The 14,215-nt window shown below is 38.8% G+C and overlaps 1 long non-coding RNA gene across 1 annotated transcript; it reads left to right on the top strand.

The window, feature by feature from the left end:
• Positions 1-672: 672 nt before the first annotated feature.
• Positions 673-12,818, top strand: LOC110905317. Its single transcript, XR_002573024.2, has 4 exons — positions 673-804; positions 875-969; positions 12,156-12,284; positions 12,418-12,818. It is a non-coding gene; the product is annotated as an uncharacterized LOC110905317 (long non-coding RNA).
• Positions 12,819-14,215: the final 1,397 nt, after the last annotated feature.

Here is a 14,215-nt window from a genome sequence, read left to right as displayed (position 1 = left end):
GAGAGAGAGAAGAGAAAGAAGGGTGTTTGGAGAGAGAACAAACTTCAGGGGATCATCTGCTTGTATAATAAATAAAACTTAAAAACTAACTTCAGTTAAAAAAACTAACAAAAACTAACGGAAGTTCATTGAGTACCAACGTGTTGATAGGTACGATTATTATATACCAATTCTATAGGTTGGATTATTATTTACCAATGGGACAAAGGTTGGTTTATTAAAAACCAATTTTCCTTGCTCGAATGTTTTCAAAACTACATATTAAAGATATCTGATCATATTTCATATCTTCAAATTAGGACATATTATTGTTATTACACATTTTTATATAAATTAAAATCAATTTTTTTTTGTAAGGGAAGCGTTGTCATATTTTTGAAAGAACATCTAGGATTAGATTAATGCAATGTTTAGCACACATGAGCATATTACTCGCCTATTAAAATGTACCAAAAAAAACTTAATTATATGGAAATGCTCCAAACTTGGCTATGCAATCATAGCCCCCAACTCTTCTCTCTAAGATGAAAAAAAAGAATGTTGAGTATCTTAAAGTTGAATCCTTGACATTTATAGATAAATAATGTAAAATAGAGGGGTTAAAATGGAAAATCTCACATGAACGCAGCATTATAAATAATCAAACCCTGATTCTCTGTTTTATTCAGCGCCGCCTCTGTTGGTAAACCCTAGTTCGCCACTGCCGCATCTTCTGCCTCCAGTTGACTCCACTGTCGCTTCAGACGCATCTAGGGCGCCGCATCTTCTGCCTCCAGTTGACGAAAGTAGCGTACGGACTCAATGGTTAGTTATCTTCAGTTCTTGGTTTATATTGTTTTGTGCTGTTAATTATACTGACTGATTCTTGATGCAGGGAACTGAGCAATGCGTGTTAAATCTTAATAGCATGGTGAATGTTCATAGGAATCTCTCACCATGCCGAAGATGAAATCTGCGAAAGTGATGCAGGTAACTAACCTAAAAAATGACATTTATGATTAACCTTATTTAAATATCTACAGATGTTTTTTGTATTGGAATCCTTTGTTGAAGTGGGGTGACTGATGATTGTAGGTCCCTCTCGGAGGATGACGAACCTAAACCTTGTTATACAAACCCACTAGCGAGTGCGGAATCCAAGCTAGCAAGCAAACCGAGATGAAACAAGTATAAAGCACAACACACAAGGTTCACCGATTAACACCACTGTATTAATACGTATGAAGGTTCCGGTTACAAGCACAATGTTTACAAATCTAACTTGCAAACTCTCAAAGTGTGTGTGTGTGTTTCGGACAGACTGCTCTCAAAGTCTCTCTATCTTTCTATGTGCATCTATCTTCTAACATACACTGCATGGGTATATATATACCCAGCTCAGGTTGCTTTGTCCGAAGGATCCGATAGATGGTCGAAGGATCATCTATCGATCTCAATGTTATCGAAGGATTCACAGGGACCTCGAAGGATGATCTTTCGAGGTCCATCAATCGAAGCATATCTTTCGAGGAGATCGAAGGATCCACATCATCCTTCGATCTCTTATCCTTCGAGACAGACAACCATATACAATGAGTTTACTAACTGTTGACCAAGTCAAACCAGGAGGACGGTTGACTTGGTCAACTTACAGGACTGACAGGGACATCGTTTACATCGTGACCGAATACAGACAAAGTACAGACACAAGTGCACCAACAAACTCCCCCTTGGCTGTAGCTTTGTCTCGATCTTCGATGGTTGCAGATTTGTCTCGATCTTGATCATCTTTGATCTTCATGTCTTCAAGACTCTGATGTCCTTTCAAGTCTTCAATGTCGGAGGATCTTCAAAGTCTTCACGTCTTGAAAGCAGAGAGTGTATCAACAAACTACCCGTATCATGTAGGAAGTGTGTTGACAAACTCCCCCTTAACATAAGCTCCCTCTCGAGTTATGCTCGTGAATGACTTGATCTTTATGAAGTGAGATCCTTGTGGTGTTGATGATGGTCAGTGGCAACTCGATCATCTTCATCTTTTGAGTGCCTTCACATCGTGTCTTCATTCCAAAGCTTGTCATCGACCATGTTCTCCTAGCCTTTAGAATCTGCACATGCAAGAAATCTAAACGCGTAATGAGAACAACTGCTTGGAATATAGTTAGTATAAACAAATGACACACGTATGACCATGTCACAATCAAACACCGTCCGACAGTTTGAAAGTTTAATAAATTTGTGAATTTTAGTTTCCAACTTTCAAAACTTGCAAATTTTGACCGTTTATGAAGATTTAGTCAGTTCGGTTTTCAGTCAGGTTTCAGGTAACGAGGACTCGAGTTCCAACATCGTACGATCGAAAATAAAGCAGAAATAAAATCTTTTTGGTATTTTTGAATATTTCAAATGTAAGGACTGAAAGCAGTAAATAAATATATACAGGCATTCTTTTTGCGAGTTTCGAGGGTAAGAGAATCATATCAGTGTACGGTCATGCCAAACGCTCCTTTTGTTCAATTAGTTAACATTAAGATAAGCATCCTATAACAATTATCGGTATTGTTGTCCACTTAAGCTCAACTTATCAGATGTAATCATGGCGAGGGGATACGTTAAGGTATGATTTATACTTACCGACCGGTGTTCATCCACATCACGACACATTCCCGTATCAAGGTATGCACGAGAGTTCATCTTACCGGTGAGTATACCGATTATCATCTGTTTAACCGTATATGATGTGAGATTCTCACTTATTTTGATTTGAAAACAAGCCCTATGTGAAATAATCACTTATTGATGAGGAACTTGATTTTCATATGCATGAGGGCACAGGTGCAAGTCCGTGAACAGGTCAGTACTTCCGTACAGCAGAGAGACGAACTTGACACCCAGATAAATGTGATATTTTATCACTTATTTGTTTGGACATGTGATTGTTTATCACTTATTGAGATCGAATGCAGTATGAGATATGTACACGTATGTATAGTATCATGGAAGATCTAGACTTGCGTCCCCGTTATTTTTCGGTAAAAGATACAACCATGATACCCAGATGATAAGCAGCATAAAGACCGAATATCTCAGAACCTCGGCAATCTATCAAACGAAATTTCGGTACTAAGACCATATGCCAATGAATGGTTCCCACCTGGTCTTCAGTCGATTAAGATTTATATCACCCTGCACACTTTAAAATGATTGTGAGCCTACCGATACATCTTATATAGAGCTGCTTATCGTTTTTCATTTAAGGTTTAAAGAGGTTTGGATAGACCACTGATGTACTATCATTTTCTCTTTTGCTCGCCAGGAAACTCATTTTTGTCTTTCTATTGTTTTTGTGTTTTTGAAATTTTTCGATGTTTTTGGATTTTCAGATTTTTGGATTTACTCCCCCTAAAATCAATAAACTAAGACAAATTTAAAACACAAAGGTATTTACAAAAATGATTTTCCGATGTTGGTTTTACTCTTGCTTGACCTTAATGCCGTTTACCAATAATAAAAAGTCAAATCTTGATTTGTCAAATGCTTTGGTAAATAAGTCGGCACGTTGGTCATCGGTGTGGACCTTGACAACATCGATTAGCCTTTTCTCAAAGCAATCACGTATGAAGTGATATTTGATTTCGATGTGTTTGGTCTTTGAATGCTGCACAGGATTTCTAGTGATATCTAAAGCAGCAGAATTATCAACGTAAATAGGAGTAGTTAGGAATTCAAAACCGTAGTCCCGCAATTGTTGTTGGATCCAAAGAACTTGGGAGCAACAACTTGAGGCAGCAATGTATTCAGCTTCGCACGTTGAAGTAGCGACACACGTCTGCTTCTTGCACTGCCATGTGACTAGGCTATTTCCTAAAAACTGACATCCAGCCGTTGTGGATTTGCCGTCGATTTTACATCCGCCAAAATCAGAATCACTGAAAGCTACCAATTCAAAGTTATTATCCCTAGGGTACCACAGACCGGTGTCAGGATACGCCTTCAAATAACGAAAAATCCTTTTGACAGCTGCAAGATGTGAGGCCTTCGGATTAACTTGATATCTGGCAAGTAGGCACGTTGGGTACATTATATCTGGTCTTGATGCTGTGAGGTACATAAGAGATCCGATCATTGCGCGATAGTTTGAGGGGCTAACAGCTTCACCCTTCAAGTCAGGAGTAATTCCGTGATTAGTTGGCAATGGGGTACCAATGGGCGTTGCATCAGACATCTGGAACCGGCTCAAGATGTCGCCAACATATTTAGTCTGATGGATGAATATCCCAGACTCAGTTTGTTGTACTTGTAGGCCCAAGAAGAAGGTCATTTCCCCCATAGCACTCATCTCGAATTTGTCCTGCATAATGCGCTCGAAATTCCTACACAAAACATCATTAGTAGAACCAAAAATAATATCATCAACATATACCTGTACCAGAAGAAGATCTCCATCTTGTTCTTTGATGAAGAGAGTACAATCGATAAGACCTCTTCGAAAACCGTTCTCCAGCAGATATGTAGATAAGGTTGCATACCAAGCTCGCGGTGCTTGATGAAGACCATAGAGAGCTTTGTTTAGCAACCAAACCCGATCGGGATGGACAGGATCTTCAAAACCTGAAGGCTGTTCGACATATACCTCTTCTTCAACCACACCATGTAGAAATGCACTTTTGACGTCCATCTGGTAAACCTTGAATCCTTTGAATGAGGCATAAGCCAGAAAGATCCGAATAGCTTCTAGACGTGCAACAGGTGCATAGACTTCGTTGTAGTCGATCCCTTCTATCTGACGAAAACCTTGAACGACTAAACGTGCTTTGTTCCGAATAACCACTCCACGGTCGTCTTTCTTGCATTTGAAGACCCATCGAGTGCCAATCTTCTTGTAGTTCTCAGGTTTTTCAACAAGCTTCCAAACACCAAGCTTGTGAAATTGCTGCAATTCTTCCTGCATGGCTTCAACCCAAGCACTATCTTTTAACGCTTCTTTCCACGATTTTGGTTCTTCTTGTGACACGTAACACGCGAAGGACCAGTCATTTTGTTGACAAGATTCTCTTATAGCTGAATACAAACCAGCATTCCGGTTGTTTCTCAGCTGATTACGCGTCTGCACACCGCGATGGACATCTCCTATTATGTTCTGCTGGGGATGGGTATCATGAATTCTCATTTCAGGATTATCTGGCACACTTGCATTGATACCCAAATTGGTAAGATTAAGATCAACAACCAACTCCACACCAGGAATGTGGGTAGAGGTGGATGCATTCCCTTCAGCAGTATCTACATTCTGCGTATGAGGTGTATCACCAGAGGCACCTTGAACAGGAGCATCTGGAGCCGAAGATCCTTCAGCTGCATCATGATATTCATCATCTTCAGAAGAGTCATTATAATCAGCAGCATCTTCATAAACCTCATTTTGAACCATATTGTTGACAGACGAAGAAGCTTGAGGGTCCACAACAATAGGTCTAACCAATGGCGAGACAGCAGCGTTGTCACTTTCCAACAACATCCTAGCCGCTGCTGATTCTTCATCAAAGGTTGGCAGATTGAAGGAGTCAAATAGCCCATCATAATCGAACATCCACGGATCACCCGGAGCCCTAACAGGACTCGTGTACCTTTGAACCCTCACTTCACTCCATAGCTCAATCTTTTTGGTAGCTAGATTCCAAACACGAAAATTCGGAGTAGCATATCCAAGAAAGAAACCCTCGATAGCTCTTGCTCCAAACTTTCCATCCGGCTCAATCATAGTACATGGAGCACCAAACGGTTCTAGGTAAGAAAGATCCGGTTTCCTTTTCTGAAGGAGTTCGAAGCAAGTCTTGCCATGTCTCTTTACTGTAAGAACTCTATTTAACGTGTAGCATGCAGCCGATACAGCTTCCCCCCAGAATTGAATAGGGAGTTCCGACTCTACTAACATTGTTCTTGCAGTTTCTATAATCGTCCGATTCTTCCTCTCTGCGACACCATTTTGTTGTGGAGTATAACGAGAACTGTACTCATGAAGAATGCCTTTAGAAGTATAAAACTCATCCATAACTTGATTCTTGAATTCGGTTCCATTGTCGCTTCGGATCCTCTTCACTTTCAACGAATAGAGATTCTCCAACATTGTAAGAAGATCCTTGAGGATGCCAGGAGTTTGACTCTTGTGTGCCATAAAGGATACCCAAGAAAATCTAGAATAATCATCAGTAACAACTAGACAATAGGCATCACCGAACGTTGTCTTGTGCTTCATAGGTCCAAAAAGGTCCATATGAAGACGTTCGAGAGGCATGCTGACAGTGTTGATTTTCTTCAAAGGGTGAGACTTCTTTGTTTGCTTCCCTTTTTGGCACGAGACACAGATATCTTGTAAATGAAAACTTCTCACAGGCACACCATTCACAAGATTATTTTTCACTAAATGGTTCATCTTTCTCAAGTGAATGTGTCCCATTCTTCTGTGCCAAGATATAGACTCCTTTTCCGTGGCTTTTGAGACAAAGCAAGTGACTTGTGCAGATGTTGTAATCGTTTGGCTCATGTCGAGAATATAAAGATCATTAACTCTCGGAGCCGATAAGAGAATCCATTCTTGTGGAATTTTGAATCCAGGTTTCAGCACATAGCAGCCGGCATCATCAAAATGCACGGTGAATTTCTTATCGCAGATTTGCGACACACTGAGAAGATTATGATCAATTTGCTTAACATAATTGATCTTATCGAAGCACACGATGCCATTTGAGATACTTCCCTCTCCAGTAATGAATCCGCCTTTGTCTCCCGCAAAAGCAACATACCCTCCTCTAATGTTTCTCACGTCGTATAGGAGCCGTAAGTCGCCAGTCATGAGTCATGTGCCTGGATGCTCCACTATCAACAATCCAGTGACTATTAATAGTTCCTCCTAGAACATCCTGCACATGTCATTCAAACATCAGTTGAGAATGGGGACCCAAGCCTTAGTGGTCTTCGGTCGTCCCTGAGCATCACGAAACGTGAGATCGATCTGTTGATGGTTTTCAAACACATTAACTCCCCCTGAACTATCACTCCTTTTAGATCTCCAAGTTTGTCTTTGTTTACCAGATTGTGTATTATGTACAGTTTCTGACTTTAATGGTTGTGACAAACTAGGTTTTCTTTTAACCGTTTTGACTTCAGATTTTAAAGCCTTTTCAACAGCTTTGATGTTATGACGTCGTTGTTTCGTTTCTTGTTCCTTAACAGTTCTTTTATCATGTTTTGGAGAAACAGGACGACGTTGTGAGTGACCTTGTTCAGAAGGGGTTCTTTCAACAAAATTTGGTTTGGGCAAGTTTGTGCAGTCTTTAATGATGTGCCCAAACTTCCCACATTTGAAACAAGTTCTCCTTTCAACAAACTTAGGAGAACTTGATCGACTGGCAGATGTCGAACCTGTAGAACCTGAGGTACTTGCTCTTTCATCACACCCGTTTGTGTGTTGGGTGTAATTGTTATCACTGTTACGTTTCAAAATCTTGACTTGTTGTACAAAATCAGTGTTTGATTTGTTTTCAAAAGTCTCAATTTTATCCGTACCTTTTGATACTACAAATTTAACATCTTTTGCTTTCTTCTTGTAACGAGCTCCTTTTGATTCAACCTTAGCCTTTGGCTTTGGAGCTCGTTGTTGTTGTTTACCCTTAAAGGCAATTGGTTGTTGCTTTGTCGGTGACTTTTGGTTTCCAAATTGTTTTCTAATTTCTGATTTTGGAACAGGATCACATTGTGTTACCACAACTCCTGGAATGGTCTTTCCCAAAAATTTATTCGTAGTATCTTCAAACACTTTGTCAATCAAAGATTGATTGACATTTTTGATTGGAAAAACTTTGTTTGAATAAATTTTACTATCCCCGACCAAAGTATACAACACATTATCACCTTTAACGGCAGACATACTTTCCTTGTCATTCCTGACATCTTTGACAGCTTTGACAGGATCTATCACTTGCTTGGCAACAGGTTGCACGACAGGAGTAGGAGGATCACAAAGAATATGATTCTCAATTGGAATTTCTACTCCTCTCGTTTCATCAAGTGATTCATCCTTGTCATTCACATCTGATTCATCATCTGAAGAATCATAGTCCTCAATGGTTGGAGGACTTTGCTTCACGGATGATGACGTTTCTTGTTGCTTAGAGGATGAATTTTCCGGTTTGAACCCTAGGCCAGTAGCAAATTCCTCAACATCTAGAGGCACACTGGGTTCATACCGAGGCATTTCCTCCTCATCAGGCATCTTGGTATAATTGTTCATCAAAGGGGGCGGACATTTCTTGTACCCTATGCCTTTCTGATTTCCCTTTGGTTGTTGAACATCGATGATGTGATCAAGCACAAATTGGGAGTTAGAATAACTATCCAATTTCTGTTTGATCGCATCATGCTCGCATTGGGCAATGGCTAATTGCTTTTTAGTTTCTTCCACAATGTTAATATATTCATTTATACTTACTTGCTTGTGGTAAACTACTTTGTTAACCTCGGACACATTTTTCTTTAATGTTTCTATTACAGATTTAAATTCTTTTTCATTCCGAGTTAAAGCCATGTTCGCCTCTTTGCATTTCGACAGTTCAATAACCAAATTTTGATTATGACTATGAAGCTTTTCTGATTCAAGCTTCATATCAGCACATGATTTACAAACACTAGGAGCAGGAGGTTCAGAATTTACCAGACTAGAAGAGGCTGAACCGTTTGCCATAAAGGCAGTTTGAAAAGAAAAAGCTCCATCTTCAGAAAATAACTTCTCCATCTCCTTTGATGCAGTAGCCGCCTTCCTAATCAGAATTGATTTCTGACATTTAAGCTCATCAGCTTCACTCAGTAGATCCTGAATATCATCACCTCCTTCCTCCTTCACATCAGACTCTGAGTGATTATCCCGAGAAACAGAGCCTTCTTCATCAGAACTTCCAGAATAACCAGAACTGTCATCACTTCCAGAAGACTCTTCTTTATGAACATGCTCGATGATCTTTGCATAACAAGCTGTTCCACTTCTCTGATCATCATCACCAAACTGCACTGACCAGTCACATCCCTCATCAGCTTGAACAGCTAAAGCCCGATTGGGATTTGAAGTTCCAGGCTGGCCCTGATTGTTATTAACTGCCACCATCCTCCTTTCACGGTTCTCTTGCTGGGCATTCACATTTGTAGTACTCGTCTGGTTTCTGAAAGGGTTGTGATTGCCATGTTTTGTTGGTAGAGTGCACTCACGTTTGAAGTGCCCTTTATTACCACAGTTGAAGCATGTAACGGCGTTGATATCAAACCCATACTTCGTATCTTTCTTTCCTTCCAACGAAGTTCTACCAGTACGAGCCATGAAGTCTTTGGCCCTTCTAACCGCACTTGCAAAAGCCCACTTAATATCCATCAACTCCATTTCTTCCTTGTCGATCTGTTGATAATCTTCATTGGTCATGTTGATGTTTCCAAGCTGACCTGCTACCAAACCACAGTAGGCACTGACCATGGTGTTGATAATTTCCATATGCTCCTTAGCAACTTCAATGCTAAGGTGTGAAAGATTTGAATTGTCGACTCGGATTGTGTTAGGATTTTGGTGTTGAGGTTGAGGATTGCTGGTATAATGAGCTTGTTGTTGTTGTTGTTGAGGTTGGACTTGTGGCTGTGTTGGGATAGGAATGTACGACCTTGGATCGAAAGCCGGAGCAGCAGTTGACTGAGGAAACGGAAGAGAACTTGAACTTGTGTTGGACACAAATGCAGTTTGCAGCTTAGGTTGCTGTTGCTGAGCTGCAGCAGATCTTGCCAAAACATCGAAGCCTGGAAGGTACATTTCTGTGTTTTGAGGAGCGGGAGCACGCTTTGCTTTCCTGATTTCTTCATCATTTTTATGTTCCAGCTTCTGAATGAACTCATAGATGTTAACCGTGTCTAGAGTTCCAGTGTGCTTCAACAACTCAATAAACGAACTCCATTTTGGAGGCAAGGCGTCAGCAAACCTATTCACCATGTCTTGTTGAGTAGATACAACCCCATAAGCACACATTTCACTAATCAAATGATAGAACCGTGTTGTCATATCATTTAGAGTTTCGTTTTCCAAAAATTGAAACGATTCAAATTCTTTCTTCAACAAATCATGACGAGATTTTCGAGTAGCTGCATTGCCTTCTCCTCTAGCAACTAAGGCATCCCACAATGTTTTCGTGGTCTTGCAGTAGGAGAACTGATGATAGATATCTTTGTTGAGTGCTTGTGTAAGTGTAGCAAAGGCCTTTTTCTCCAATTCATAAGCCTTCTTGTCATTTTCGAGCATGTTAGCATAACCTTCTGAAGTGGAAGCTGCAACTTCAAGATTAGTATTGAACGCATTGATGAAACATGTCCAAAGATCGGTGCTTTGCCCTTGAACATACGTGTGAAAACGGTTTTTCCATGATGGAAAATCGTTCATATGGTTCAACTTCGGTGGACGATTGTTGCTTCCCGTTTCGCTTTCACTAATCAAAAGGTTTTGTATGCTTTGACTTTGATTGGATACCAAAGCCCATTGACTTGGACTGATTGATGGCGGTGGAAACATACTCTTTGCCCAAGCTGCAGCAGAAGTTAGTTCTTGACTAGATTGTGAGTCCAAACTCCAATCCCAAGGACTTGTACAACTCATTTTGATCAAATACTAATAGAAAACCTACACAAACACAAACTGTTAAAAGCAAACAGACAAGAATTGAAAGATACTGACTTGTTCGAAAGATCAATACTTGTTCGAACGATCAACAGTGTTCGAAAGATCACTGTTGAGTTTCGAACAATGACTTCGAAAGATTGACTTCGAAAGATTGACCACACGAAGGATCCTTATCTTTCGAAAGATGATTTCGAAAGATTCTCCTTATATTTCGAACACAGATCTCGAAAGATTCACCAACACGAAGGATCCTTATCTTTCAATGAGTAACAGTAACTCGAAGGATGTATCCTTCGAAAAGATTCCTTGGCTCGAAAGATAGAACACAAGCTTCGAAAGATGTTCGAAGGATGGATATCTGTCGAACCTTCTTGATCGAAAGATTATCTTTCGATGTCGAAGGATGTCTTTCGATGAGCTCTGACACAACTGACACAAAGTTGACAGGTAGGTGGGAAAGGTGATGGGTTGGTGCACAACTTTCGGCAGAAGGTATGTGCAGACACAACTTTTCACCAACTTTGAAAATTGACTTTCAAATAAAATTTCCCAAAAAGGCAAACCTTATCCAACAAGTCCAGTCACCGGAGATAACCGGAATCTTGGCCGGAAATAACCAAAACTTTTAGAACAGGATTTTAAGTTACCCAACCCAACCTTGAACACTCCCGAAAGGTTTAGAACTCGTTTTTTCAGTTTATAAAAAGCAAGAAAACCACCAAAAACGGGTGCTAAACCAAGTGTCCAAACACACCAAGAACTTGAACAAACCCGGTTTTAAACAAGGTAAAGAGCCAAGAGCCACGGCTCTGATACCACTTGTAGGTCCCTCTCGGAGGATGACGAACCTAAACCTTGTTATACAAACCCACTAGCGAGTGCGGAATCCAAGCTAGCAAGCAAACCGAGATGAAGCAAGTATAAAGCACAACACACAAGGTTCACCGATTAACACCACTGTATTAATACGTATGAAGGTTCCGGTTACAAGCACAATGTTTACAAATCTAACTTGCAAACTCTCAAAGTGTGTGTGTGTGTTTCGGACAGACTGCTCTCAAAGTCTCTCTATCTTTCTATGTGCATCTATCTTCTAACATACACTGCATGGGTATATATATACCCAGCTCAGGTTGCTTTGTCCGAAGGATCCGATAGATGGTCGAAGGATCATCTATCGATCTCAATGTTATCGAAGGATTCACAGGGACCTCGAAGGATGATCTTTCGAGGTCCATCAATCGAAGCATATCTTTCGAGGAGATCGAAGGATCCACATCATCCTTCGATCTCTTATCCTTCGAGACAGACAACCATATACAATCAGTTTACTAACTGTTGACCAAGTCAAACCAGGAGGACGGTTGACTTGGTCAACTTACAGGACTGACAGGGACATCGTTTACATCGTGACCGAATACAGACAAAGTACAGACACAAGTGCACCAACAATGATTACATTTTTTTTTCTCAGGTTGATAAGTTCACAACAGCAGATTTTCCTGCTGTCCGTGTAACTACTAATCTTCATGAATCTTCTCTACAGTTTCTTCAATCACTATGCAAACAGATATTATTTCGTTAGTGCCTTGTTGAGAATAAGGTACAATAGCTTAAAAGGAAATAAGTCATATGGGCCAATGTTTTTTTTATCTTAATCATTCCAATAGAAAATGTGTATTCTGAGCACAATAAACATTTTATTTTTTATAATATTTAACACTGTTTTTCTCCAGGAGCTATGTGGAGGACGTGCTGTTTTTTCGATTGGTTCAAAACACCTTAAAGCTGCCACTACATGATGATCCAAAACTTGCAATTGTGGTATGGCCAACTGTTTGGAGACCATTCATCTAAAGATGCACGTTCACAAGTCTCAACGTGAAACAGATGTTTGGCTCGACAGAACTAATAACAACAGTATGAAACTACAGGTGGTTGTGGACCCAACAATGCGGTTTGTTGACGTGGTTTCAAATATTTAGTTTGGCACAGAAAGGAGAGAAGCTATATGGGAATGGATTCAAACTTTCTGAACCTTGTGATGATTGATTAAGATTTGAAGATTAGTTTTAAGGACCATTTAGATAGTTGGTTGTGATGATTGATTAAGATTTGACGTTTTCCAGAAATATACACCATTTTATAATTTTAAGTGTGTCTTGTAATTGATTCCTATAATCTCATAAACATGTAGGTGAGTCTAGGCATAACCAGCTCAAACTCAGAACTCTAAACCAAATTGAATTTTTGACTAAGGTCTTGACTTGGTATGGAGCTGACTAAGAACATTTTAATAAACATGTAGCCATAACCAGCCCAAGCTCGACTTGAATTCTAAGGGATTTACTTGGTATAGAGTTGATTTTTAAAGTTCATAGTTTTGATTCTTGGAAAAAGGCCTACTTTTTTGAGATTGAAGATTAATTGATCGTTAATACCAAAACAATAAAACTTCAAATAATTAAGTCGAGGGCTAAATGCACTCCCTTTTTTACTTTTGGTGCCCCTTCTAAAAGTATGAGTTTAAAACTTGTTAATTTCACTCCTCAAAAACTTGTATTGTAGCATATAAAAAACTTTTTGAGAAGAAAAAAACCAAATATAACTTAACTCATGAGGCAGATTTAAAAACCATCTGGACAAAACTTATCAAAATTATTTTTCTTTTTTCTTTAGCTTGGAGATTTGTGATTCATTATAGTTGACGTTGACTACTGATGCAATATGAAAACATAATTTTTTTATATGGGTAATATGTTTGTAAAAATTCAACAGCAATTAACAATTTTATTTTTTTCTATTTTAGTGATCAACGGTAAGGTTATCTAACAAAAACAAAAAAAAACAAATATTTTTTCATTTTTGGGTTTGGTGATGGTCGAACTTTCGGTCTATAATACTTGTTTGGAAAGTAGTGATAGCATGATATAATGTTATGCGATATGATATAATGCTAGATATCATATTATATCGGATCTATCCAATTGTTTCATAGCATTTAATGTTATACCAAACCATATCAAAAGGATCGAATATGGTATACTAGAGCATAACATAATAAATAACAAATATGATGCATTACAATACAATCTAATATAATATAGTATAATATAATAAAATATGATATACATATTTTTTGTTTAATGGTTTTTATTTCTATTATTTAGTATTACTGTACGCTTTTATATTTTATTGGCTTGAAATGTTTGAAATTATATACATTCCATATTTTATTTCTTTCTAAAGTTTTGTAACACAAAGTTTATAGGGTTTTTCCAACTCAAGCGGGTTTTCTAGTTAGCCTCTATATATATATATATATATATATATATGTAGATGAAGTTCAAGAGTGAACAACTTCTTGAGACTGAACTGTGTGAACTAATCTTGACCCTTGATCATTTTTTAGATTAAAAGGGTAAGATTGATATTAATCATGTATGTTTAATTAAAATCCCTTAATTTCCTTAATTTTCTCCTCTCTTAACTCTCCCTCTCTCTCTATATATATATCTCTCATTTCTAATTATT

Source organism: Helianthus annuus, chromosome 14 (assembly GCF_002127325.2).
Source record: "Helianthus annuus cultivar XRQ/B chromosome 14, HanXRQr2.0-SUNRISE, whole genome shotgun sequence".
Classification (NCBI taxonomy): domain Eukaryota; kingdom Viridiplantae; phylum Streptophyta; class Magnoliopsida; order Asterales; family Asteraceae; genus Helianthus; species Helianthus annuus.
This window is presented reverse-complemented; position numbering and strand designations above follow the sequence as displayed.